The sequence below is a fragment of the Neomonachus schauinslandi genome, chromosome 12 (assembly GCF_002201575.2).
Source record: "Neomonachus schauinslandi chromosome 12, ASM220157v2, whole genome shotgun sequence".
NCBI lineage: Eukaryota > Metazoa > Chordata > Mammalia > Carnivora > Phocidae > Neomonachus > Neomonachus schauinslandi.
The window spans coordinates 73859745-73882568 of NC_058414.1; the positions used below are offsets into that span (position 1 = coordinate 73859745).

General features: G+C 38.1%; 1 pseudogene; it reads right to left on the reverse strand.

The window, feature by feature from the left end:
- Positions 1 to 19385: 19385 nt before the first annotated feature.
- On the reverse strand, positions 19386 to 21279 carry LOC110588953 (annotated as a pseudogene).
- Positions 21280 to 22824: the final 1545 nt, after the last annotated feature.

A 22824-nucleotide genomic window follows, 5' to 3' on the forward strand; every position in this document is an offset into this window, starting at 1 on the left:
TTTATTGAGCAGTTACTATGTATAAAGCACAGAGGGAGATATAAATATGGGCTTATACCCTCAAGGAATGTGTAACTTAATAACGGCAATACCTGGGGCACAAGGCAGACGATGATAGGCAGTATAAGAGAGGCACAAATGAAGTCTCTGGGACTTCAGAAGAGGTACAGAGCGCCGGAGCGGGTGATAGGGTAGGAGGGTGGAGGTAGCTTTTGTAGAAGTGGAGTGGGTGTTACTGTGACAAGTTTGTCATCTTCAGTGTCTAATGTAGTACTGGGCACCAACCCTTTTTCTCCCCGGTTCTTAGTCTTCCTATCCAGGGCCTTGATCTGGGCTGGATGGTGACCACCTCGTGTCTAGATTGCTAATCAGCTGCAGAATCCCACTTTAAATCTACTGTATCATATGATCAGTTTCAAACACAACTGGATAAATTATGTTGTTCATCTACTCCAGAAGTTTTGGGGGACCTCTCCTCTTATTTCTCAATTATAACTGATGCTACTGCATTTTGCACTTTTTGTACATTTGCAAGTTTTTCACATTTGCACAAAGTCTTACCTCAGTAGAGTGTGTCCCTCTACAAGACTGTGATAACCCGTGGGCAGGAAATGACCCATGCTTGGTATATAGTGGTGTTGGTATAGGGTCTTAGCTCTCTCACCTGCCAATGAGTCTATAAATCATAGTCAAGGTCTGGCTTTGGAGAGCTGTGCTGTGTTATCTAATCTACCTTAACCAGTAAACAAGCTAATCCTCAATGTTGATTCTTAGTTTGTTCGTGATGCTGTAACAAAAATACTGTAGACTGGTTGGTTTATAAACAACAGAAATGTATTTTTCACAGTTCTGGAGGGTGGGATGTTCAAGATCAAGGCACCAGCAGGATCAGTGTCTGGTGAGTGCCTGCTTCCTGGTTCATTGACAACTTTCTTTCCCTGTGTCCTCCCATGGCAGAAGGGGCAAAGGAGTGGTCTGGGGTCTCATAAGGGCACTAAGCCCATTCATGAGGGCTCCACCCTCCTGACCTAATCATCTCCCTCATCTCCCAAGGGCCCTACTTCCTACTATCATCACAGTGGGGATTAGGTTTCACCATATGAATTTTAGGGGGACACAAACATTCATTCTATGGCATTTCTTCACTTGGATCCTTTTAATGGTTTCCAGTAGGTTGAGACTCCCACTGTTTGTAATATATGGAATTATCTGAGTGAAGCTTTCACCTCTCCGTGATAAACCTATTATGAGTTTCTCTTTTGCCTTTTTAACAACTTGGGGTAAGAACTACTAGAAAATACATTAAGTGTAACATCATGTACTAGGGCCTCCATCTTATGAAGTAAAAATGGCCACTCCTTCTGGGAAATGTACTTACTGTGCAGTATGGAGGTTATTCAGTACTATTGCTAAGTTCTTCAGATGAAGCTTAATACAGTCCATCAACTGGCCACACCTAAACACATTATCTTCATTATTAATGCTACACAGTAGCCTCCAGTCAAGAGAACTCCTTTAACACCCTTCACACTTGACTACTTCACTCCAGACTCCAGAGTCATTCAGAGGTATCAATAAATAGTCGTGAATGAAATAAAAATCACAGATGTTTTGTCCAACACGGTAAGCCCCTCAAAGAGAATTTTCAGATGTTTACTCACATAACCAAATGCTTTGATGTTTCCCAATTAGCGATTTTACATACTCCTGAAGGTCAACATTTTATTCTCCACTTGGAGGTAAACACTGAAAACAAAGATTTCAGCTCCAATTTCTGCTTGTTACATTGCTGCCATTTGTCTATCAAGGTTCCTTTTCTTCAGAGGAAAAGACCTCTTTTAGGAAACTTTGTCAAGGTCAACAGAACACAGAGTGGATTTTATTTAATAATCCTTTTGTATCAACAATATTTACTTTTAGGATTATTGAGTTATAGTTTTCCTCCCAGATGGCAAGTTGGGTTGTCGCCCCTTGGGAAAAAAAGGGGGTGTGTGTGTTATGGGGTGGTGTTGTGTTAATGGCAGAGAAGAGGCTGGAAACTTAATATCATAAAGAAAAGGAAGGTGTAAATGGGTAGTACCTCAGGGCAGATAATGAGTGGGCTCTGAGGGAGGTTTATTCTCTCTCAGGTGTGGTAGAAACTTCCATGTGAGATCATTCTCTAACCTATACGAAAATCTGTTTTTAATTCTCCATGTATCTGACTTGAAGCTTTTCCTTTGCACTTTTTTTTTTATTCTCTGAGGGTTGAGGAGGTAAGCTGCCCTCCTTTGATTTAAGGTTCTTACATTTTTCATGTATAACTCACTGGGTCTGCACACAGAGGGCATTCAGAGCTCCATTTCAAGAAGCGATTGCATCTTTGATCCAGTAATTCTGTAGAACCAGAATTTGGCAGTACTTGCCAAAATCTGTTTTCCACACAGTGCTTACAACCATCATTTTCATTAGGTAAGTGCCAGATGGATAAACATGGCCAAACACTTTCCATGCTGCCTTAGCCAGGAAACCTCTAAGACATGGAGAATTCATTGACCCATGGTTGCTGTAAGTTTGCATAATATTCTACCACCTCTCAAGTTTGCTTGTGACTGCTAGGTCAACTGTGACATTGGGCTGACAGCCTACCTTTAGGCTTCCTTGTTCTCGCCTATAAAATGTGATAGAATTACTTGTTCAGTGTCTCAAAATGACTTGTCTGTAGACCACTGAAATATACTGGCTGCCTCATGTCCATGTTCAGCCTTTAACGTCCTTATAATACAAGCCTTGGTAGCTGGATTTTCTTCCTCTCCCCTTCCTCTCTGACTCACTCCTAGAGACTCTCATGATTTAGATAAATGGCCAGTTCTCAGGCCTAGGCTTAGGAATCTGCCAAAAGAAATCACATAAAGCTAATGAAGCTTCAATTCATGGGCCTTCATTTGTACCAACCCTTTCCAAGCCTCCAGATATTCTCAGAGGTTGCAGGATAGTATAGTAGCTAAGCATGTTAGAAATACAGGGCACTTCACTTGAAATCTTGATGGTCCCAGACCAGTCCTGCCTCTATGCCTCTAAAATTTGACCCTGGTAGACCTCAATCAGCATCAAATCCTATCTTTTGCCCCAAGCAGAAGAACCTGAATGAGTCACTGCTTTGCTTTCCAAGACATGGCCATCTGGCCTACCCTGCCCACGGGCAGAAATAGCACCATAGCATTACCAATAGAGCTAAATTCTTTTTGTCTCTACTGTCAATAATTAGAATGAATTTTGAGTGGCTCTGCTAGAATCAAGACTGAATTGTCTATTTTTTCTATCAAAAATTTCATATCATTGCCATATAAAAAGGAAAGCAATTGTGTGCAACCTATGAAAGACAGTGCAGTCCTTAGATTGCACCTTTTTGTTAGCTTTCTTAGAAACTACAATGTTCTGTGGGAAGATGTGTAAAGGTTTCTTAAAATATTCTCAGGCTCAGATTTCCTCCTGTTTCAATTCCTTGGTGTGGATAAACAGACACTGGGTCCTGTTCTCTGCACTCCAACTGGCCTAGCACCCATAACTAATCACACCATTTCCTTTAAAAATTAAGGCGGAACAAAGTGCAATTTTCTAAGACTTTATATCAATATATCAAAGCATACCATGGAAAAGGAAAAAATAACTACAGTGTATTAGAGAATGTCTTTGATGTACTGTATGATGACAAACATAATGTAATTAAAAAGAGAGAGAGAATGTCTTTGACAGGTTTTAGATAGGCTTTCTTTCCTTTTTACAAAATTTGATCATACATGGCATAGTAGAGTAATAAGTTGTATTAGTTGGGATTTCCAATCATGAGAGACAGAAATTTGACTTATCCCAGTTTAAGCCAAAAGGGGAATTTATTTACTCATGTGAACTCAGGGTTCCTTAGGCACTGCCAAATCTAAGTGCTCAAATCTTATCATCAAGGCGTAGTCTTGTTCTCTCTTATGCTTTTCTTTGGGTTGACTCCATTCTAAGGCAGGCTTGCTCCTCAAGGTAGTAAGCTAGCTGCAGCAGCTCCAGGCTTACAATCTATTCTCTCAACAACCTTGGTAGTGGGTGAATGACTATTGGAACCTGAAACATAGTTCTAGAATTGAGTGTTTGGCCCTGATTGCTTGAACTAAATCACAGGCCAGCTCTTGAAGCTGGGGAGGGAGTCAGCTTTGCCTGGTCCACTTGTCTGAGAAGAAAAGGAATTGTTTCCCAAGAAAAATCAGGTGCATTACCAGAAGTGGTTATGGTGATGGATTTGGGGCAGGTAAAAACAAAGGATCTTGATTAAAGAGTGCTGCAGCATGAGTCATAAAATCTGGGCTGTAATCTAATTGGCTACTAAGTAGTTTTATTACCTTAAACAATCATTTATCTCTGTAGGCCTTGGTTCCCAGTTCTGTAAAATTACAGACTTGCATAAAAAGTCCTCAAAGTTCTCTGTTAATCTAAACTTCTAACTCAGTGATGAATTTGCTAGATATTTTGGTATTAAAAACATGACTAAACCTGAATTCCTTTGATAAAATCAATACAATGACTTTCATGGGATAGCAATATATTTTTTTTTAATTTAAACTCAATTAACCAACATATAGTACATTAGTTTCAGATTAGAGTTCAGTAATTCATCAGTTGCGTATAATACCCAGTGCTCATCATGCCCTGCTCAATGCCCATCACCCAATTACCCCATCCCCCCAGCCACCTTCCCTCCAGCAACCCTCAGTTTGTTTCCTATGGTTGAGTCTCTCTCATGGTTTGTCTCCCTCTCTGATTTCTTCCCATCCAGTTTTCTTTCCCTTCCCCTATGATCCAACCTAAAGAGGTTGCCTGTTTCTTACATTCCACATATGAGTGAAACCATATGATAATTGTCTTTCTCTGATTGATTTTGCTCAGCATCATACCCTCCAGTTCCATCCATGTTGATATAAATGGTAAGTATTCATTCTTTCTGATGGCTGAGTAATATTCCATTGTGTGTGTATATGTATGTGTGTGTGTGTGTGTGTGTGTATCTTTTTTATCCATTCATCTGTTGATGGATATCTCAGCTCTTTCCACAGTTTGGCTATTGTAGATGCTGCTGTTGTAACGATTGGGGTGCATGTGCCCCTTTGGATCATTACATTTGTATCTTTGGGGTAAATACCTAGTAGTGCAATTGCTGGGTCATAGAGTAGCTCTGTTTTTAAACTGAGGAACCTCCATACTATTTCCCAGAGTGGCTGCACCAGCTTGCATTCCCACCAACAGTGTAAGGGGGTTCCCCTTTCTCCACATCCATACCAACATTTGTTATTTCCTGACTTGTTATTTTGGCCATTCTGACTGGTGTGAGGTGGTATAGCAATATATCTTATAGCAAATGAGGTTGTGTGCTGTCTTTGAAACTGAGTGTTGACTAGAAGTGTGCAAGGTTTCTAACTCATTTTTTAACTCTCCAGTCTGTTTAGAGAAGTTCAAACCGTTATTTTTTAGAATCAGCCATGCTGGATATTAAGCTGTTTCCAGCACTTCTTTATATTTTTTTATCTAATATCTACTCTTGTGGTGTTACTTAGAGAACCAATGAAGTCTTGAAGTAGCAAGGATCAATTAGAAAAAAATGAGAATCAGGTTGCAAGCATAATTGACCCTTCTAATATGCTGCTTGAAAGGGTTATCATCATAAGTTAAGAATCCCAGAATTGAGCTGGAGAAAGGAGTGAACCCGAAAGAAAAGTCTTAAGATATTTGATTGGTGCCATGACTAGTACTCAGTGTACAGTTGGCCTAGCTCATGGCATGATTAAGAGAAGCTGGAAGGACCTCGGTGGGGAAGGGAAAAATTCTTTATGTTTGAGCATGGCACATGAATTTTCTCAACTAGAGATTCTTCCTTTGGGTGTTAAAAAGCCTTGTATTTTTATAAGTTTTCTATCTAAATGCAAATATGTGACCCACAGATTGTTGAGACTTAAATATAAATTAAAAATCAAGACTGAAAAAAGTATCACTGTTTAAAAGTTCCATCAAAACTTGTATGTTTCATCTGTCTGTGATGTTGGCAATATATATATTGGCTTCTAACTTTGGTATAGATGACTCATCTGGAGTTTCAAAGCAATACCTCTTTAATTTACGGTAGGTTCTTTATCAGCTTAGACAAGAATGGCAGGTACTGTGGCAGGTGGACATTTTTCGGAATCCAAAGGTACCATTCACCTGAAATTCAATATAAACAGTGTCCTCTGAAGCACAAGTCTGTATCTCTTTAAAGACACTGTACTGATTAGACTCTGCAATAAAGAGGTTGCCTACTCATAAGGGGGATCGTGGCTTGATGTGAAATAAAAAAGCAGGCATTCAGTCTCAGGTCTACCCCAAAGTACCATATGCTTCCATGAATCTGGACCTCATCTTTGAAAAGTCTGACGTGGTTATGAAATAGATCTGTCAAGGAAGGCATGAGAAAGAACAAAATAATAATCCATATTGGCAATGCAAATACTCTAATTAATAAGGAAGATGTGAGCTTAAAAGGGTATAGACTTAAACTGAAATACATACATACATACATACCACAAGACTTCCACGACTGACATGACTGCCCAGTTGTGGACACTGTATAAAAGGTTAGTTGGTACAGTGATTCTCTTTAAGTACATTGGGGTAAATATTAGATTTAAAGGTAAAGGTACTTAATGTATAACTGTTTACAGAATTAAGTGAGGTGTAAGTTAATATTTAGCACCTCAAAAGAAGGGAAAAAAGATGATGTTGTCATCACTCCACAGAAGAAATTGTAACCCTTCACCCAAAATTTAGTTCAGATATCAAAACTGATGATCTTGCACAGATGCACGTGCGCACACGTGCGCACACCACCCCCCCCCCAAGAAGGTATGAAAAAGTTTATTATATAATAAGGTTTTCTGGGGAAAGCAAGCCAGGCACCCAAGCAAGTCCAAAAGTGGATTGGAAGTAGGGAGGATTTGGGATTTCATGGTGGTTAGGTAGTAGGGCTGGAGTCAGGGTCCCTTTGTGTGAGTGGAGCTTGCATGACTGGAACTTCTCACCAGTGAAAAAATAGAGAGCATCCAAGGTTTCTTAATAGCTTGTCCAGATGTGAGTAAGGGGGAAAGGGAAGTTATGCAGGTCAGAAACTGCTAGTAGTCAATTTTTAATGATTAGTACTTTTTATATCCTAAGAAAACTATGCCTAATCTAAGGTAAATTCCACCCCCCACCCCATGATTTCTTTTAGAAACTATATACTTTTAGCTCTTACATTTAGGTCTTTAATTCATTTGAGTTGATTTTTATATATGATTTAAAGGATGAACTTTTTCTTTCTTATTCTTTTACATCTGAGTATATGATTGTTTCCATGCCATTTGTTGTAAAGATTAACCTTTCCCCATTTCCCCATTGTGGGTAGGTCTATTCTGGACTTGCTGTTTCCAGGATCTGTATATCCAACCTTAGGCCAGTACTCCTTATTCTCAATTACTGTAGCTTTGTAGTAAGTCTTGAATTCTGTTAGTATAAATCCTATAACTTTATTATTATTTTCAAAATTAATTTGGCTATTTCATGTCCTTTGTATTTCCATATAAGTTTAGATTCACTTTGTCAACTTCTTAAAAAAAAACTACAGATATTTTAATGACTATTGCTCTGAATCTATGGGTCCTTTTGGGGGGGGAAAAATACTAATCTCATCATATTCCATTGTATGTATATACCACATTTTCTTCATTCATCCATTAATGAATTCTTAGGTTGTTTCAGTGTCTTGGTTATTGTAAATAATGCTGCAGTGAACATAGGGGTGCAGATATTTTTTTGAGATGGTGATTTTTTTTCTTTAGATAAATATCCAGAAGTCGGATTGCTGGATCATATAATTCTATTTTGAATTTTTTGAGGAAACTTCATACGTTTTTCCACAGTCCTGTACCAATTTATATTCCCACCAAAAATACTTAAGGGCTCCCTTTTTCCACATCCTTGTCAATATTCATTATTTATTATCTTTTTGATAATAGTCATACTATTCCTTATTTATTTGCATTTCCCTGATGATTAGTGATGTTGAGCATACTTCTCATGTACCTGTAGGTCTTCTTTGGGAAAAGCTCTATTCACATCCTTTGCTCATTTTTAAAATCAGATTGTTTTTGCATGAGTTCTTCATATATTTTAGATATTAACCCATTATTAGATATATGATTTGCAAATATTTTCTCCATTCTATAGGTTGTCTTTTCATTTTGTTGATGGTTACCTTTGCTGTACAGAAGCTTTTCAGTTTGATATAGTCCCACTTGTTTGTTTTTACTTTTGTTGCCTTTGGTGTCAAATCCAAAAAAGTCGCTGCCAAGTCCTATGTCAAGGAGCTTACCCCCTGTGTTTTCTCCTAGGAGTTTTGTGGTTTCAAATCTTCCTTTAAGTCTTTAATCCATTTGAGTTAATTTTTGTGAGTGGTGTGGATAGTGGTCCCCTTTCATTTCTTTTACATGTGGCTGTTAGTTTTCCCAGCATCATCTATTGAAGAGACTATCCTTTCCGCATTGTACATTCTTGATGCCTTTGTCATAAAGTAATTGACCATCTATGTACAGGTTTATTTCTGGGCACTGTTCTGTTCTATTGATGTATGGGTCTGTTTCTATACCATATCTTTTTGATTAGTATGGCTTTGTAATATTGTTTGAAATCAGGGAAAATGATGCCTCCAGCTTTTTGGGGGTTTTTTGTTTGTTTTTTGTCCCCAAGATTGGTTTGGCTCTTTGGGGTCCTTTGTGGTTTCATACAAACTTTAGGGTTGTTCATTCTATTTCTGTAAAAAGAAAAAAAATGCCACTAGAAATTTTGTAAGGATTGCATTGAATCTGTAGTAATAGGGACTTTGAGTAATAGGGACATTTGAGTAATAGGGACATTTTAACAATATAAGCTCTTCCAATGAGCACAGAATATCTTTCCACTTATTTTTGTCGTCTATAATTTCTTTCATCAATGTCTTACAGTTTTCAGTGTACCAAGTCCTTCAGCCCTTGGTTAAATTTATTCCTAGGTATTTTATTCTTTTTGATGCAATTATAAATGAGATTGGTTTCTTAATGTACTGAGATCATCATATGATTTTTTCCAATCTTATTGAGAAATAATTGATACACATCACTGTACAAGTTAAAAGCATACAACAGGATGGTTTGATTTACATGTATTGTGAAATGATTACAACGGTAGGTTTAGCTCATCTCTTTTCTTATATAGATACAATAAATAGAAAAGAAAAAAAAGGAAAAATTTTTCTTTTTGTGATAAGAACTCTCCAGACTTATTCTCTTGAAACCTTTCTTATATGTCATAGAGCAAGGCCTGCTATACTCAACATGTTCTACATTACATCCCTACTACTTATTTATCTCATAACTAGAAGATTATACCTTTTTTCCTTTACTTTGTTAATGTGGTGTATTACATTGATTTAGCACATTGAGCCATCCTGGCATCCCTGGAATAAATCCCACTTGATCATGGTATATGATCCTTTTAATGTGTTTTTGAAGTTGATTTGCTAATATTTTGTTGAGGATTTTTTGCATCTGTGTTAATGAGGAATATTGGCCTGTACTTTTCTTTTCTTATAGTGTCCTTGTCTGTTTTTGGAATTAGAGTCATGCTGGCCTTGTAAAATGAGTTTGGAAGTATTTCTTCCTTTTCTGTTTTTTGGAAGAGTTTGGGAAGGATTGGTATTCCTTAAAAATGTGATAGAATTTACCAATGAAGTTGTCTGGTCATGGACTTTGTGTTGGGAGGTTTTTAGTTACGGATTCAATCTCCTTACTAGTAATTGATCTGTTTGGTTTTTTTTTCTTGAATGATTCAATCTCAGTTTATGTTTCTAAAAATTTACTTCTTCTAGATTTTCTTATTCATTAGTGCGTAATTATTCCTAGTAGTATCATGATTTCTTATATTTTTGTGGTATCAGTTGTAATGTCTCCTTTTTCATTTCTGATTGTGTTAGAGTCTTCTTTTTGCTGAGTCTAGCTAAAAGTTTGTTTTGTTCATCTTTTCAAAAAAACAGCTCTTAGTTTTTTAAAATTTTTTTTAAAGATTTTATTTATTTATTTGACAGAGAGAGACACAGTGAGAGAGGGAACACAAGCAGGGGGAGTGGGAGAGGGAGAAGCCCGCTTCCCGCTGAGCAGGGAACCCCATGCGGGGCTTGATCCCAGGACCCTGGGATCATGACCTGAGCCGAAGGCAGACGCTTAACGACTGAGCCACCCAGGCGCCCCAATAGCTCTTAGTTTTATTGATACTTTCTATTGTCTTTTTAGTCTCTATTTCATTAATTTCCTCTCTGATATTTGCTACTTTCCTCCTATCTTTGAGCTTTGCTCTTTTTCTAGTTCCTTGAGGTGTAAAAGTAGATGCTTTGTTTGCGATCTTTCTTGTTTCTTAATGTAGGCATATATTGCTATGAACTTCCCTCTTAGAAATGCTTTTGCTGTATCCCATACATTTTGGTATGTTGTATTTCCATTTTCATTTTTCTCAGGATCTTTTTAGCTTCTCTTTTGTCATTTTCTTTAACCCATTGTTTTTCAGTACTATGTTGTTTAATCTAAACATATTTGTGGATTTTCCGGTTTTCTTATATTTGATTTCTAGTTTAATACCATTTGGTCAGAAAAGATGCTTGATATGATTTCAGTCTTTTCAAATTTATTAAGACTTGTTTTTTTGTTAAGTCTTAAATTTATTAAGACTGCTTAAATTTAATAAGACTTTGTAGATCATAGATATATGATCTATCCTGGAGAATGTTCCATGTGCACTTGAGAAGAATGTGTATTCTCCTATGTTTGGATAAAATGTTCTGTAAATGTTTGCTAAGTCCATCTGGTCTAATGTGTCATTTAAGTCCAATGTTTCCATATTGATTTTCGGTCTGGATAATATATCCATTGATGATAGTGGCATATTAAAGTCTACTATTTTTGTTTTGCTATTTCTCCCTCTAGGTCTGTTAGTTATTTGCTTTGCATATTTAGATGCTCCTATCTTGGGGACATAATTATTTACAAGTGGTATATCCTCTTGTTGGATTGACCACTTTATCATTATACAATGACCTTCTTTCTTTCTTATTACAATCTGCCCTGAAGTCTATTTTGCTTGATATAAGTGTAGCCACCACTTTCTCTTAATTTCCATTTGCATGGAATATCTTTTTCCATTGCTTCACTTTCAGTTTGTGTGTGTCCTTAAAGCTGAAGTGAGTCTCATATAGGCAGCATATAGTTGAGTCTTATTTTTTTTATTCATCCAGTCACTCTATGTCTTTTGATTGGAGAATTTAATGCATTTACATTTAAAGTAATTATTGATAGGTATGGACTTACTGCCATTTCCTTTGTGTAAATCCTTTGTTGTTTTCTTCCTTTGCTTTCCTTTGGGATCTGATAATTATCTGTAGTGGTATGTTTAGAGTCCTTTCTCTTTAATCTTGAGAGAGTGGTCTTACGGGAGATAAACCTTGTCAACCATCCTAGTCTGTGCTCCTGGTTGTTTCTCAAACTTTTGTGATCAATCGAGTTGACTTCTTTGTTTTTTAGCGGCTCCTCTAATGTGTCAAGATGTGTCAAGACCCATCAGAGTCCCAAAGGGAAGCGTAGTCAGTACCTAAATGCAGGCTAGTTGGAAGCCAGACCCTCAGGTAGTGTTTCGGAAAGTATATAATTAGGCTGCTTCCAGGGAGAAACTGGGAGGTGACTGTTTTTGCCTGCTTCCTCTGTAGTGGGCCCAGATGTATAGCCAGGAGTGGGGATGGGGTGCTCCTGAGCAAGCAAGAACTTATTCCTTATTTCCTAGAATTCTGTGGGACTCCTGAATGAAAGCCCCATTGGCTGGCAGAGTCGGGATCTGCCCTTTGGGCAGCATCCATAGAAGCTGAGGTGCAGACATTTGTACAAGCTCTTTCCAGGGAGATACTGGTCATTTGGGGCAGGCAGGAGGGAGATGGCGAGGAAGTGTCCACATTGAAGTCAGCCCTTACATGTGTGCTAAATTAGAAGCTTGACCCTCAGACAACAGCTTTTTAAGTATGCCAGTAGATTCCTTTTAGGGAAAGGCTGAGAGATGGGCATTTTTTGCCTGCTTCTGAGCTGAGCCCTGGGATGATAGCTGCAGTGAGTGTCCATGCTCATGCCCATTAATAACTGCTCCTTTGTTTGCTATTCTCTTATGGGTCTCATGGACACAGGCCCTGTTGGGCTTCAAGTGAAGGTGTTTTGGTAGCCCATCCCTCAGGGAGAGTCTTAAAACTTGGGGGGTGCTAGATGTGGGGTCCAAACCCTTGGCTGCTCAGGGAGAAGCTGGGAGTTAGGGGTTCCCTTCTGATTGTATGGCACTGTGTTGGAGTGGGGTTTATGGCAAGAATGTTTCAATCTTTCCTGCCTGTTTTCAGTGTGGGTCTTTTTTTTTTTTTTTTCTTAGTCACTGGATGTGTAGGAGTCGCTCAGATAGTTTCTGGTTTTCTTTCAAAGGAACTTGCTCCTTGTGTAGCTGTTCATTCCATGTGTCATGGGAGGAGGGAAGTTCAAGAGTCTCTTGTGTCACCATCTTTGAAGACCTCCTCTGTATTTTTGTGTGTTTTTTTGTTTTGTTTTTTGTAGATGTCCTTTCTTGAGTTAAATCTCTTTTCCTGATCAACTCAAAGTTTTTATCATGAATGGATGTTGAATTTTCCCTAATATTTTTCTGTCTGTATTGAATGATTATATGGTTATTTCTTCTGTTTTTTGCTATTTTTAGAATATATTTTTCACTAGATATAGAAATTTAGGTTGACAGTGTTTTTTCCTTCAGCACTTTAGGAAACTACTTTGATTTTTTTTCTGGCTTGTATCCTTTCTGGTAAGTTATGTGAAGTCCTTATCTTTGCAATGTGTCTTTTTCTCTGGCTGCTTTTAAGATTTTCTTTTCATCACTTAGTACTCCCTAATTCAGGTAGTTAACCCAATCTGAAACCCATGCCCTAGGGATGGTCAGCTTGAATTCTAAAGAGGAAGGTCAGGCAATAGAGGCAGTTACTATAAGCACTTGTCTAATTTTATCATTGATCATCATTAGAGTCTTGGTTAATTAGTGTAATAAATGTCAAAAATGAATTTTCTTGGGTGAAATTAGTGACTTGTTAGTTGGCTTAATGTTAAAAATATCTTTTTGATTAAATAAATATTTTAATTGTATCACCTGGCTAAAATATTTTAGAGACTTTTAAAAAAGATTTAATTATTCAAGAGAGAGCTGGACATGGAGCCCGATGTGAGGCTCAATCCCAGTACCCTAAGGTCATGACCTGGGCCAAAATCAAGAGTTGGACACTTAACTGACTGAACCACCCAGGCGCCCCTAGGAGACATTTTTGATGGATAATAAAGTATAAACATCTTGAGAAGCACCTCAAGGATAGTGCTTGATCTCTTAAGTGGCCTCTAACCCAGTCTTGGTTAGAAAGATTTCTGGTTGACTAATTCTGATGATAAAGTAAATGATCTACCTTTAGAATATCATTATGTCTGCCTCAAGTGAACTTTTCATGAAAGATGTTGTTATATCATCTAATAGGATAAAAAGCTGAGACTTCATCAAATTCATAAAACAGTTGTATGAAGTACTTGGTGTCTGCTTTCTAATGAACGCCTTTTAAAACAAATTTGAATGTGAGACAAAATTTGACCTAAGATTCTTGCTTTTATAATAACCCAATAGTGAGGTTGAGGGAAAGTAGTTATCCCTCACCCACCTTTGATCAATGATGGCTATCATTATTTACCAAAAAGAACCTAAGAGTTGTGCACGGCCAATTTATAACAGGCCCTAAATTAGTTTAAAGGTCTTTATAAAAATATTTATTAAAATGTACTAGATGAGGGGTACCTGGGTGGCTCAGTCGTTAAGCGTCTGCCTTCGGCTCAGGTCATGATCCCACAGTCCTGGTATTGAGCCCCGCATTGGGCTCCCTGCTCCGCGGGAAGCCTGCTTCTCCTCTTCCACTCTCCCTGCTTGTATTCCCTCTCTCGCTGTGTCTCTCTCTGTCAAATAAATAAAACCTTTAAAATAAAATAAAATAAAATAAAATAATACTAGATGTGTAAATAGAAAAATAAGATTAAAAAATATGAAGCCGCCACAACAGCTTTTTTTTGTCCTCCGTATCCATCATCAAGGACACCAGAAAACTTAAATCACAACCTTGAGTCACAGAGTCAGGTAGATCCAGATCGGAAGAAACATTCAAAATTATCTAGTATAGCCTTTTAATTTTTCAGTACCTTTCCTAGAGACTTGATTAATTATTCAAAGGATTAATCAAGATCCTCCATGAAAACTTTCTCAGGTTCTCATGAATCCTTTGTTCTCTTTATTGAGCTTTAAAGTTTAACAACTTAGAGACTGCACTTTCTCATATGTTGACCATATAATAGGTTCTCAGTGGTACTTATATTTCATTAATTTATTTGATCTTTGTAACAACCCTATGAAGTGTAGGTACTAATATTATCGCCGTTATTCAGATAAGGAACTTGGAGTCAGAGACTTAAGTAATTTCCCCAAGGTCATTCTCAGCTAGTAAATGGAGTAGCCATTACTCAAACCCAAGTCTGTTTATAGAGCCCAAACTCTTAACACTATATGATACTGTTTATCAGTATATTACTTGGGATAATTTATGAGATAACACTTAACACAGGACCTAGCATAAAAATATTTTGATAAACATCTAATTTAGGAGGTAACTAATCTTTCCACTTTTTTCCCTCTGGTTTGATGGATACTTTAAGCTTTTGAAGTTTTAATTGGCCAAGAAGTTCCTGTGAAATAAACTAAAAACTTCTCTTCTACAAGGGGAAAGGACTTTGATGGGCAGGAAATGATGGAAGTAGGAAAGAAAGACCAAAGAAGGGCTTGAGGAACCCCAAAGTTAAAAAAAACAAACTAGGGGATCATTAGGGAACATGGTTTAAGACAGAAAACATGTGGGTGCCGGTCAGTAGCCAGAGAGAAAGGCCATTGCAAGAGGCCTTATTTGGGTGTTCAGGACTCTGGATAGGCAGTGTGTGTGCAAGCTGATTGTATGCACTTTCCACAGTGCCAATTCTTTTTCTTTGGTTTTTGTACTGATACCAATTCATTCCATTCAGTGACTCAGGAATTCTAAAATCCTAAATGAAAAAGATGTAGGTACCTATTGTAGTGGTGGGGGTGGTGTAGTGGTGAACATGGGAACTTTCTGCAGCTCTACTTCAGAGGAACTTGAACTGAACTGGGGTTGCTGGTTAAGCAAGGACATCATCATCATATTTTTATCAAGTTCTTGCCAAACATCCATATAGTGCTATGTAAAAGGTTCCAAATAACCCAATTAAAACCAATGAATCAATGAAGTAATGATTAGTAGAAATTTATTATGCACACACCAAAAAGACAATTTGCAAGCCAGGAGTATTCCAAACCAGAACATAGACTGAGACTTTAGTGGTATATTGCTATAAATCTGCTTATATAGGGAGAAAGCAGTGACTATTTATTCTTCACAGCGATTAGTTACAGTATTAAAATGTGCTTACCTCCTATCAACCTTGGGAAACAGTTCGAGTTGTGCTTAGCATTTCCAGAGGCACAAGCAAGAAATTATCCAGGTCAAGCTAGTCTTGCAAAATAAGCTAAATTAAGCTTTGCCTACATGACTAAACTAGTTTTGTCTGCTCAAGGAACCTTCAAGACTGGTCTCTGTCCTTGATTTTAACAACTACTACAAGGCCATTGTAGTAGCTGTAATTTTTTTTCGCAAGATTTTATTTATTTGTTTGTCAGAGAGAGAGAGAGAGAGAGAGCATGTGCATGTGTGCACAAGCAGGGGGAGTGGCAGAGGGAGAAGCAGGCTCCCGGCTGAGCAGGGAGCCCAGTGTGGGACTTGATCCCAGGACCGGAGATCATGACCTGAGCCGAAGGCTTAACCCAACTAAGCCACCCAGGCATCCGTGTAGTGCTTGTTACTGGCTATTAGATATTGGAGGTAAAAAGAAAGAGTAAGGTATGAATCGCCTTTGCCTTCAAGTAGCTAACAGTACTTTCTGTTTGATGTTAAATATTTGGAACAACATGATATTTTTTTTCTCTCCTCAAAGTTCCGAACTCAGCTAGGATTAGCTGGATGAAATGTCTCTTCAGCCTGTGGTTTCTTAGTTGTCTTATCCAGTTTTCTAGCTTTTGGTCCCTTTTCCTCAGCTTTGTTGCTCCTTATTCACTGCCTGTTCCGGTGTTCCCGTGTTCCACTGCTCCCTACCCCACACTGTGCACCTGGGGCATCACTTGATGTTAAGGACTCCATTTCCTTTAGCCTATCTGATGACTTCCTTCTAGTTAAATGTAGGGATTCTGATTCCATCCCTCAGTGTTCAGCTGAAAAATTTTTTTTAAAAAGTTATTCTGAGACAATTTGAGGTACTTGATGATTATAGAAGGAGAGATTTCTGAAGTTAGGAGGTACTTTTGTTTCAAATAAAAAACCTAGGCCTAGAAAAGTTAAGTTTCATAAGGCCAGAGACACAGGTCACTCGGGCAGAACAGGGTGTTTTATTTCCGTTTCTGTGCTCTATTTACTGTAGCACAAAATACCACAATATATCACATTGAATAAGATGGTTCAGAAACAAGGAAGAAAGGGGCAGGAACATCCTGTCTCACCTCTCAAATTACCCCACACAGGTGCGACATATTTCACTAGTTCCTATTTCATTTACTTAAAAGGACAGTCTTGAACATTCCAGGGTAAATTGTCAGAAATGTGTGAACAACAAACTGGTTTGACCAAACCAACTTGTGCTGCTTTTGCTTTAAAAAAATATTTTAGTGAAAATATTATTATATTTGGACTTAAATACCCCTTGAAGGGTTTGTCAGGAAGAAAATAGAACATTGATTGTTTAGGTTCCATGAAGACACAGAAGCCCAGAAATCAAATGAATTTGATCAGCCTTTTTCTCCTCATAAAGAGAAAAAAAAAATGTCCCAAATCACTGGGTGGTCATCATAGATAGAATTCAGCTGTAAGCAAGAGTTACTTGAGGGCGCCTGGGTGGCTCAGTTGGTTAGGCGACTGCCTTCGGCTCAGGTCATGATCCTGGAGTCCCGGGATCGAGTCCCGCATCGGGCTCCCTGCTCAGCGGGGAGTCTGCTTCTCCCTCTGACCCTCCCCCCTCTCATGTGCTCTCTGTCTCTCTCATTCTGTCTCAAATAAATAAATAAAATCTTTAAAAAAAAAAAAAAAAGAGTTACTTGAATATCTATAGACTGTTTCCGGTTCAGAGCCAAGCAGATACACCGAAACTTTCTGGATTAAAAGGGAAGCCATGTGGCTAAAAGAGTATGTCAGTTTCCTTAAAAAAATCTTGCTGGGATTTTTGTTAGGGTTGCTTTAAGTCAGTAGATTTAGTGAAAATTGACTCATTAGTCAATATTAAATCTTCATGCCACTAACATGCTGTATCTCTACCTTTATTTAGATCTTGTTTAATTTGTCGGAAATATCTTGTATTATTCAGATATTACACTTGTTACACACATTCCTGAATATTTTATATATTCGATGCTATGGCAAATGACATTGTTTTCCAGTTGTTTATTGGTAGAACATAAAAATACAATTGATTTTTGTATACTGATCTTATATCCTGGACCTTATTAAATTCACTTAATTAGTTGTAGTAACTCATTTGTGTATTCCTTAGGATTTTCTGTGTATATGATCTGTCGTCTGTGAGTAATAACAGTTTAACGTTTTCTATCCCAGTATGTAGACCTTTATTTTTTTTGTGTGTAGGCCTATTTTTAATAAAAATGGTGAGAGTATGTGTCCTTGCCTTCCCCTGATTTTAGGGGAATGCATAAGTCTTTCCCCATTAAATATGATGTTGCTTATAGGTTTTTCCTAGATGTCATTTATCAGGTTGACGTAGTTCCCCTAGGATTCCTAGTTTGCTGAGAGTATTTTTCATAAATGAGTATTGCTTTCTGCATCTATTGAGATGATTCTATGATTTCCTTCTGTATGTGGTAACTATGGTAAATTGTATTGATTGATTCCCCCCCCTCCCAGAGATGTAATTGAGATGTAATTGACATATAACATTTTTTAAGTTTAAGGTATACAACACAATGACTTAGTATACATCTATTGCAAAAAGATTACCACAATAAGTGTAATTAACACATCCATCAGCTCATAGCGTTATAATTTTTGTGTGTGTGATAAGAACTTTGAGTATCTACTCTCAGCAACTCTGAGGTTTACAATGTGGTATTTGTAACTATAGTCACCATGCTATGCATCACATCTCCAGAATTTATTTATCTTACTGGAAGTTTGTACCTTTTAACCACCTTCACCCATTTCTCCCAGCCCCTAACTCCTGCTTCTGGCAACCAAAAATCTGTTCTGTTTATGTTTTTATGGAAGCTGGACTGGATCACCCAATGGAAGAACCAAGTGGCACTCGGAGGTCTTGGAGGATAGGAGGTTTATTTAATGCCGGCAGTCTCAGAGGAGAGTGGTCTCCAAAGGTCTGAGCCCTGAGCACAAACAAAGGGGGCAATTTATACACTTCTGCTTCCGCATACTTGGCACTTTTGGCGCGTGCGTGAAGCAGAGCGGGGAGAAGAACCCGGAAGAGCCCCAGGGCAAGGACTGGGACTCTCTCATTGGCTCGGTCGGCCATCTTAGGACACAGATTTTCCTTATTAATATGAGTTTGGTTTTTTTAGATTCCACATATACGTGAAATCACATAGTATTTTTCTTTCCCTGTCTGACTTACTTCACCTACATAATGCCCTCAAGTTTCATCTACCTTATCACAGATAGCAGTATTTCCTTCTTTTTTATAACTTAATAATAGTCCATTGTACATATATGCCACATTTTCTTTACCCATTCATCCACTGATGAGCACTTAAGTCATTTCTATATCTTAGTTTTTGTTTTGTTGTTGTTTTTATTGTTGTTGGAGACCCATTTAATGTGGACGCTCCAGGCCTGGGTAGAGTGGGGAGTGCCCCACATTTGGGCAGGCAGGCAAGGTAGGTGGGTCTCAGGCCCATACCTGACCCCAGGAGGGGATGCCGGGTGGTTGGGGTTGGCCCAAGCATGCCAAGGGGAGTACCAGAAGGGTGGCCCAGGCAGGCAGACCCACCAGGGCACCTGTGGGCCAGCCCTTGAGAAGGTATCTAAGCCAGGTGGTGAGTACCAGGCCAGAGCCTTGCCCAGGGAAGCAGGGTTGGGGCTGGTTGGGGGCTCTCAGAGTCTAGGGATTGGCACTAGGGGCCTCCCCGAGCTGCTGCTGGAACACAAGGTGTGTCTACTGGTTGTACTCAAGCAGCTCCTGGAGGTGGGTGTGGACGTGGTCATTCTTCTCCTCCAGGTGTTCTAGACAGGAGTTGATCTAGTCCAATATGGAGTTGATGGCAGCATATTCTGCTTCCCTGAAGCTGACGTCCCCACCTTCATTGCCTGCCTTCACTGGCATGCCCAAGTCCCCATTGGAGCCTGACACTGCAGCCTTCCGCACCACAAGGGCCTCCCAGTGATGGAACGTGAGACCCTGGTGCCCACAACCAGTGTGGGGCAGAAGGTGGAGGTGATGGATTCATATCTTAGTTATTGTAAATAATGCTGCAATGAACATTGAGGTACAGATTCTTTTTGAGTTAGTGTTTTTATTTTCTTTGGCTTAATCACCAGAAGTGGGATTGCTGGTGTGTATGGTTATTCTATTTTGAATTTTTTGAAGGAACTCCTTTACATTTTCACCAAAGTACACAAGCATTCTCTTTTCTCTACATCCTTGCCAATGCTTGTTGTTTCTTGTCTTTTTGATAATAGCCATTCTAACTGGTGTGAGATGATACCTCACTGTGGTTTCATTTTACATTTCCTCGATGATTAGTGATGTTGAGTAGCTTCTCATGTAACTGTTGGCCATCTATATGTCTTCTTTAGAAAGAGTCTATTCAGATTTTCTGCCTATTTTTTAATGAGATTGTTTTAGTAAGTCCTGTGAATCCTTAAATATTTTGGATCTTAATTCCCTTATCAGATACATACTTTATAAATATTTTTTCCCATTCAACAGGTTACCTTTTCATTTTGTTGATGGTTACCTTTGCTGTGCAGAAGGCTTTTAGTTTAATGCAGTCCCACCTGTTTATTTTATTTAAAGATTTGTTTATTTTAGAAAGAGAGAGCCTGCACATTCATGCATGAGCAGGGGAAGGGGCAGAGGGAGAGAGAGAAGCAGACTCCCCACTGAGCACAGAGACCGATGGGGGTCTTGACCTCACCACACTGAGATCTTGACCTCAGTCGAAATCAAGAGTTGGATGCCCAACTAATTGAGCTGCCCAGGCGCCGCATATCTGTTTATTTTTGCTTTTGTTGCTTTTGGTGTCAAATCCAAAAATTTATCAAGACCAGTGCCAAGGAGCTTACAACCTGTTTTCTTCTAGGAGTTTTATGGTTTCATGTCTTACATTTAAGTGCTTAATCCATTTGAGTTAATTTTTGTATATGGTATAAGATAGTGGTCCAGTTTCATTCCTTTGCATGTGGCTGTCCAGTTTTCCTACACCATTTATTGAAGTCTATCCTTTTCCCATTGTATATTCTTGGCTCCTTTGTCATAAATTAATTGTCTGTGTATGGGTTTATTTCTGGGCTCTGCTCTGTTCCATTGTTCTGTGTGTCTGTTTCTATGACAATACCATACTGTTTTGATTACTGTAGCTTTATAATATAGTTTGAAATCGGTGAACATGATGCTTCCAGCTTTGTTCTTCTTTCTCAAGATTGCTTTGGCTATTCAGTATCTTCTGTGGCTCCATACAAACTTTAGGGTTGTTTGTTCTAGTTCTGTAAAAAAAACAAAACAAAACCCACAGGATTTTTTAAAAGAATTACATTGAATCTGGATTGCTTTGGGTAGTATGGACATTTAAAAAAATATCAGTTCCTTCAATCCATGAACATAGAAGGTCTTTCCATTCATTTGTGTCATCTTTAATTTCTTTCATCAATGTCTTATAACTACATACAACTATATGTAACTCTAACTCCATGTACATGTTTTTCATCTTCTTGATTAAATTTATTCCTAGATGTTTTATTCTCTTTAATGCAATTATAAAATAGATTGGTTTCATGATTGCTCTTTCAGATATTGTATTTGTGTATAAAAACACAACTGAGTTTTATATATTTATTTTATACCCTTCAACTTTACTGAATTTGCTGATTAGTTCTAACAGGTTTTTGGTGGAGTCTTTCAGGGTATTTTATATAGTACCATGTCATCTAAACAGTGACAGTTTTATTTCCTTTTCAATTTGGATGCTTTTTATTTCTTTTTTCTTGCCTGACTGCTCTGGCTATGACTTCTGATACTATGTTGAATAAAAGTGAAGAAAATGGGCACTTTGTTTTGTTTCTGATCTTAGAAGAAAAGCTTTTTACCACTGAGTATGACATTGGCTCTGGACTTGTCATTGATGGCCTTTGTTATGTTGAGGTATGTTCCCTCTATATCCAGATTATTGAGAGTTTTTATCATAAATGGATATTGAATTTTGTCAAATGCTTTTCTGTATCTATTGAGATGATTATATGATTTTTGTCCTGGATTTTGTCAGTGTGGTCTATCACATTTATTGATTTGCAGATGTTGAACCATCCTTGCATCTCTGGAATAAATTCCACATGATCATGGTATATGATATTTTTAATGTATTGTTGAATTTGGTTTGCTGATACTTTGTTGAGGATTTTTGCATCTGTGTCCATCAGAGATACTGACCTGTACTTTCTTTCCTTGTGATATCCTTGTCTGGTTTTGGTATCATGGTAATGCTGACTGTGTAAAATGAGTTTGGAAGTGTCCGCTGCTCTTCTGTTTTTTGGAAAAGTTTGAGGAGGAGTGAGTGGTCTTAATTCTTTTTTGAATATTTGGTAGAATTCACCAGTGAAGCTCTCTGGTCCTAGACTCTCTGATCCTAGACTTTTGTAAGTAGGGAGTTTTAAAATGATTGATTCAATCTCCTTAGCAGTGATCTATCTGTTCAGATTTTCTTTCTTTTTTTTAAGATTTTATTTATTTATTTGAGAGAGAATGAGAGAGAACACATGAGAGGGGATAGGGTCAGAGGGCAAAGCAGACTCCCTGCCGAGCAGGGAGCCCGATGCAGGACTCGATCCAGGGACTCCAGGATCATGACCTGAGCTGAAGGCAGTCGCTTAACCAACTGAGCCACCCAGGCGCCCTGATCAGATTTTCTATTTTCTTTATGATTCAATCTTGGGGGTGTGGTTCTAGGAATTTAATCATTTTTTCTTTGTTCAGTTGTTGGCATATAATTGTTCATAGTGATCTCTTATGATCCTTTGTATTTCTGTGGTATTAGCTGTAATGTCTCCTCTTTCATTTCTAATTTTATTTGAGTCTTCTCCCCTTGTTTTTTCATAGTGAATCTAGCTGAAGTTTTGTCAATTTTGTTTATCTTTTCAAAGAAGCAGCTCTTGGTTTAATCTTTTCTATTGTCTGTTTAGTCTCTCTTGCATTTATTTCTGCTCTTTGTTATTTCCTTCCTCCTATTAACTTTGGGCTTTGTTCTTCTTTTTCTGAGTTTCTTGAGGTAAGCATTTATTGCTGTTAACTTACATCTTAGAACTGCTGTTGCTGCTCCCATGTATTT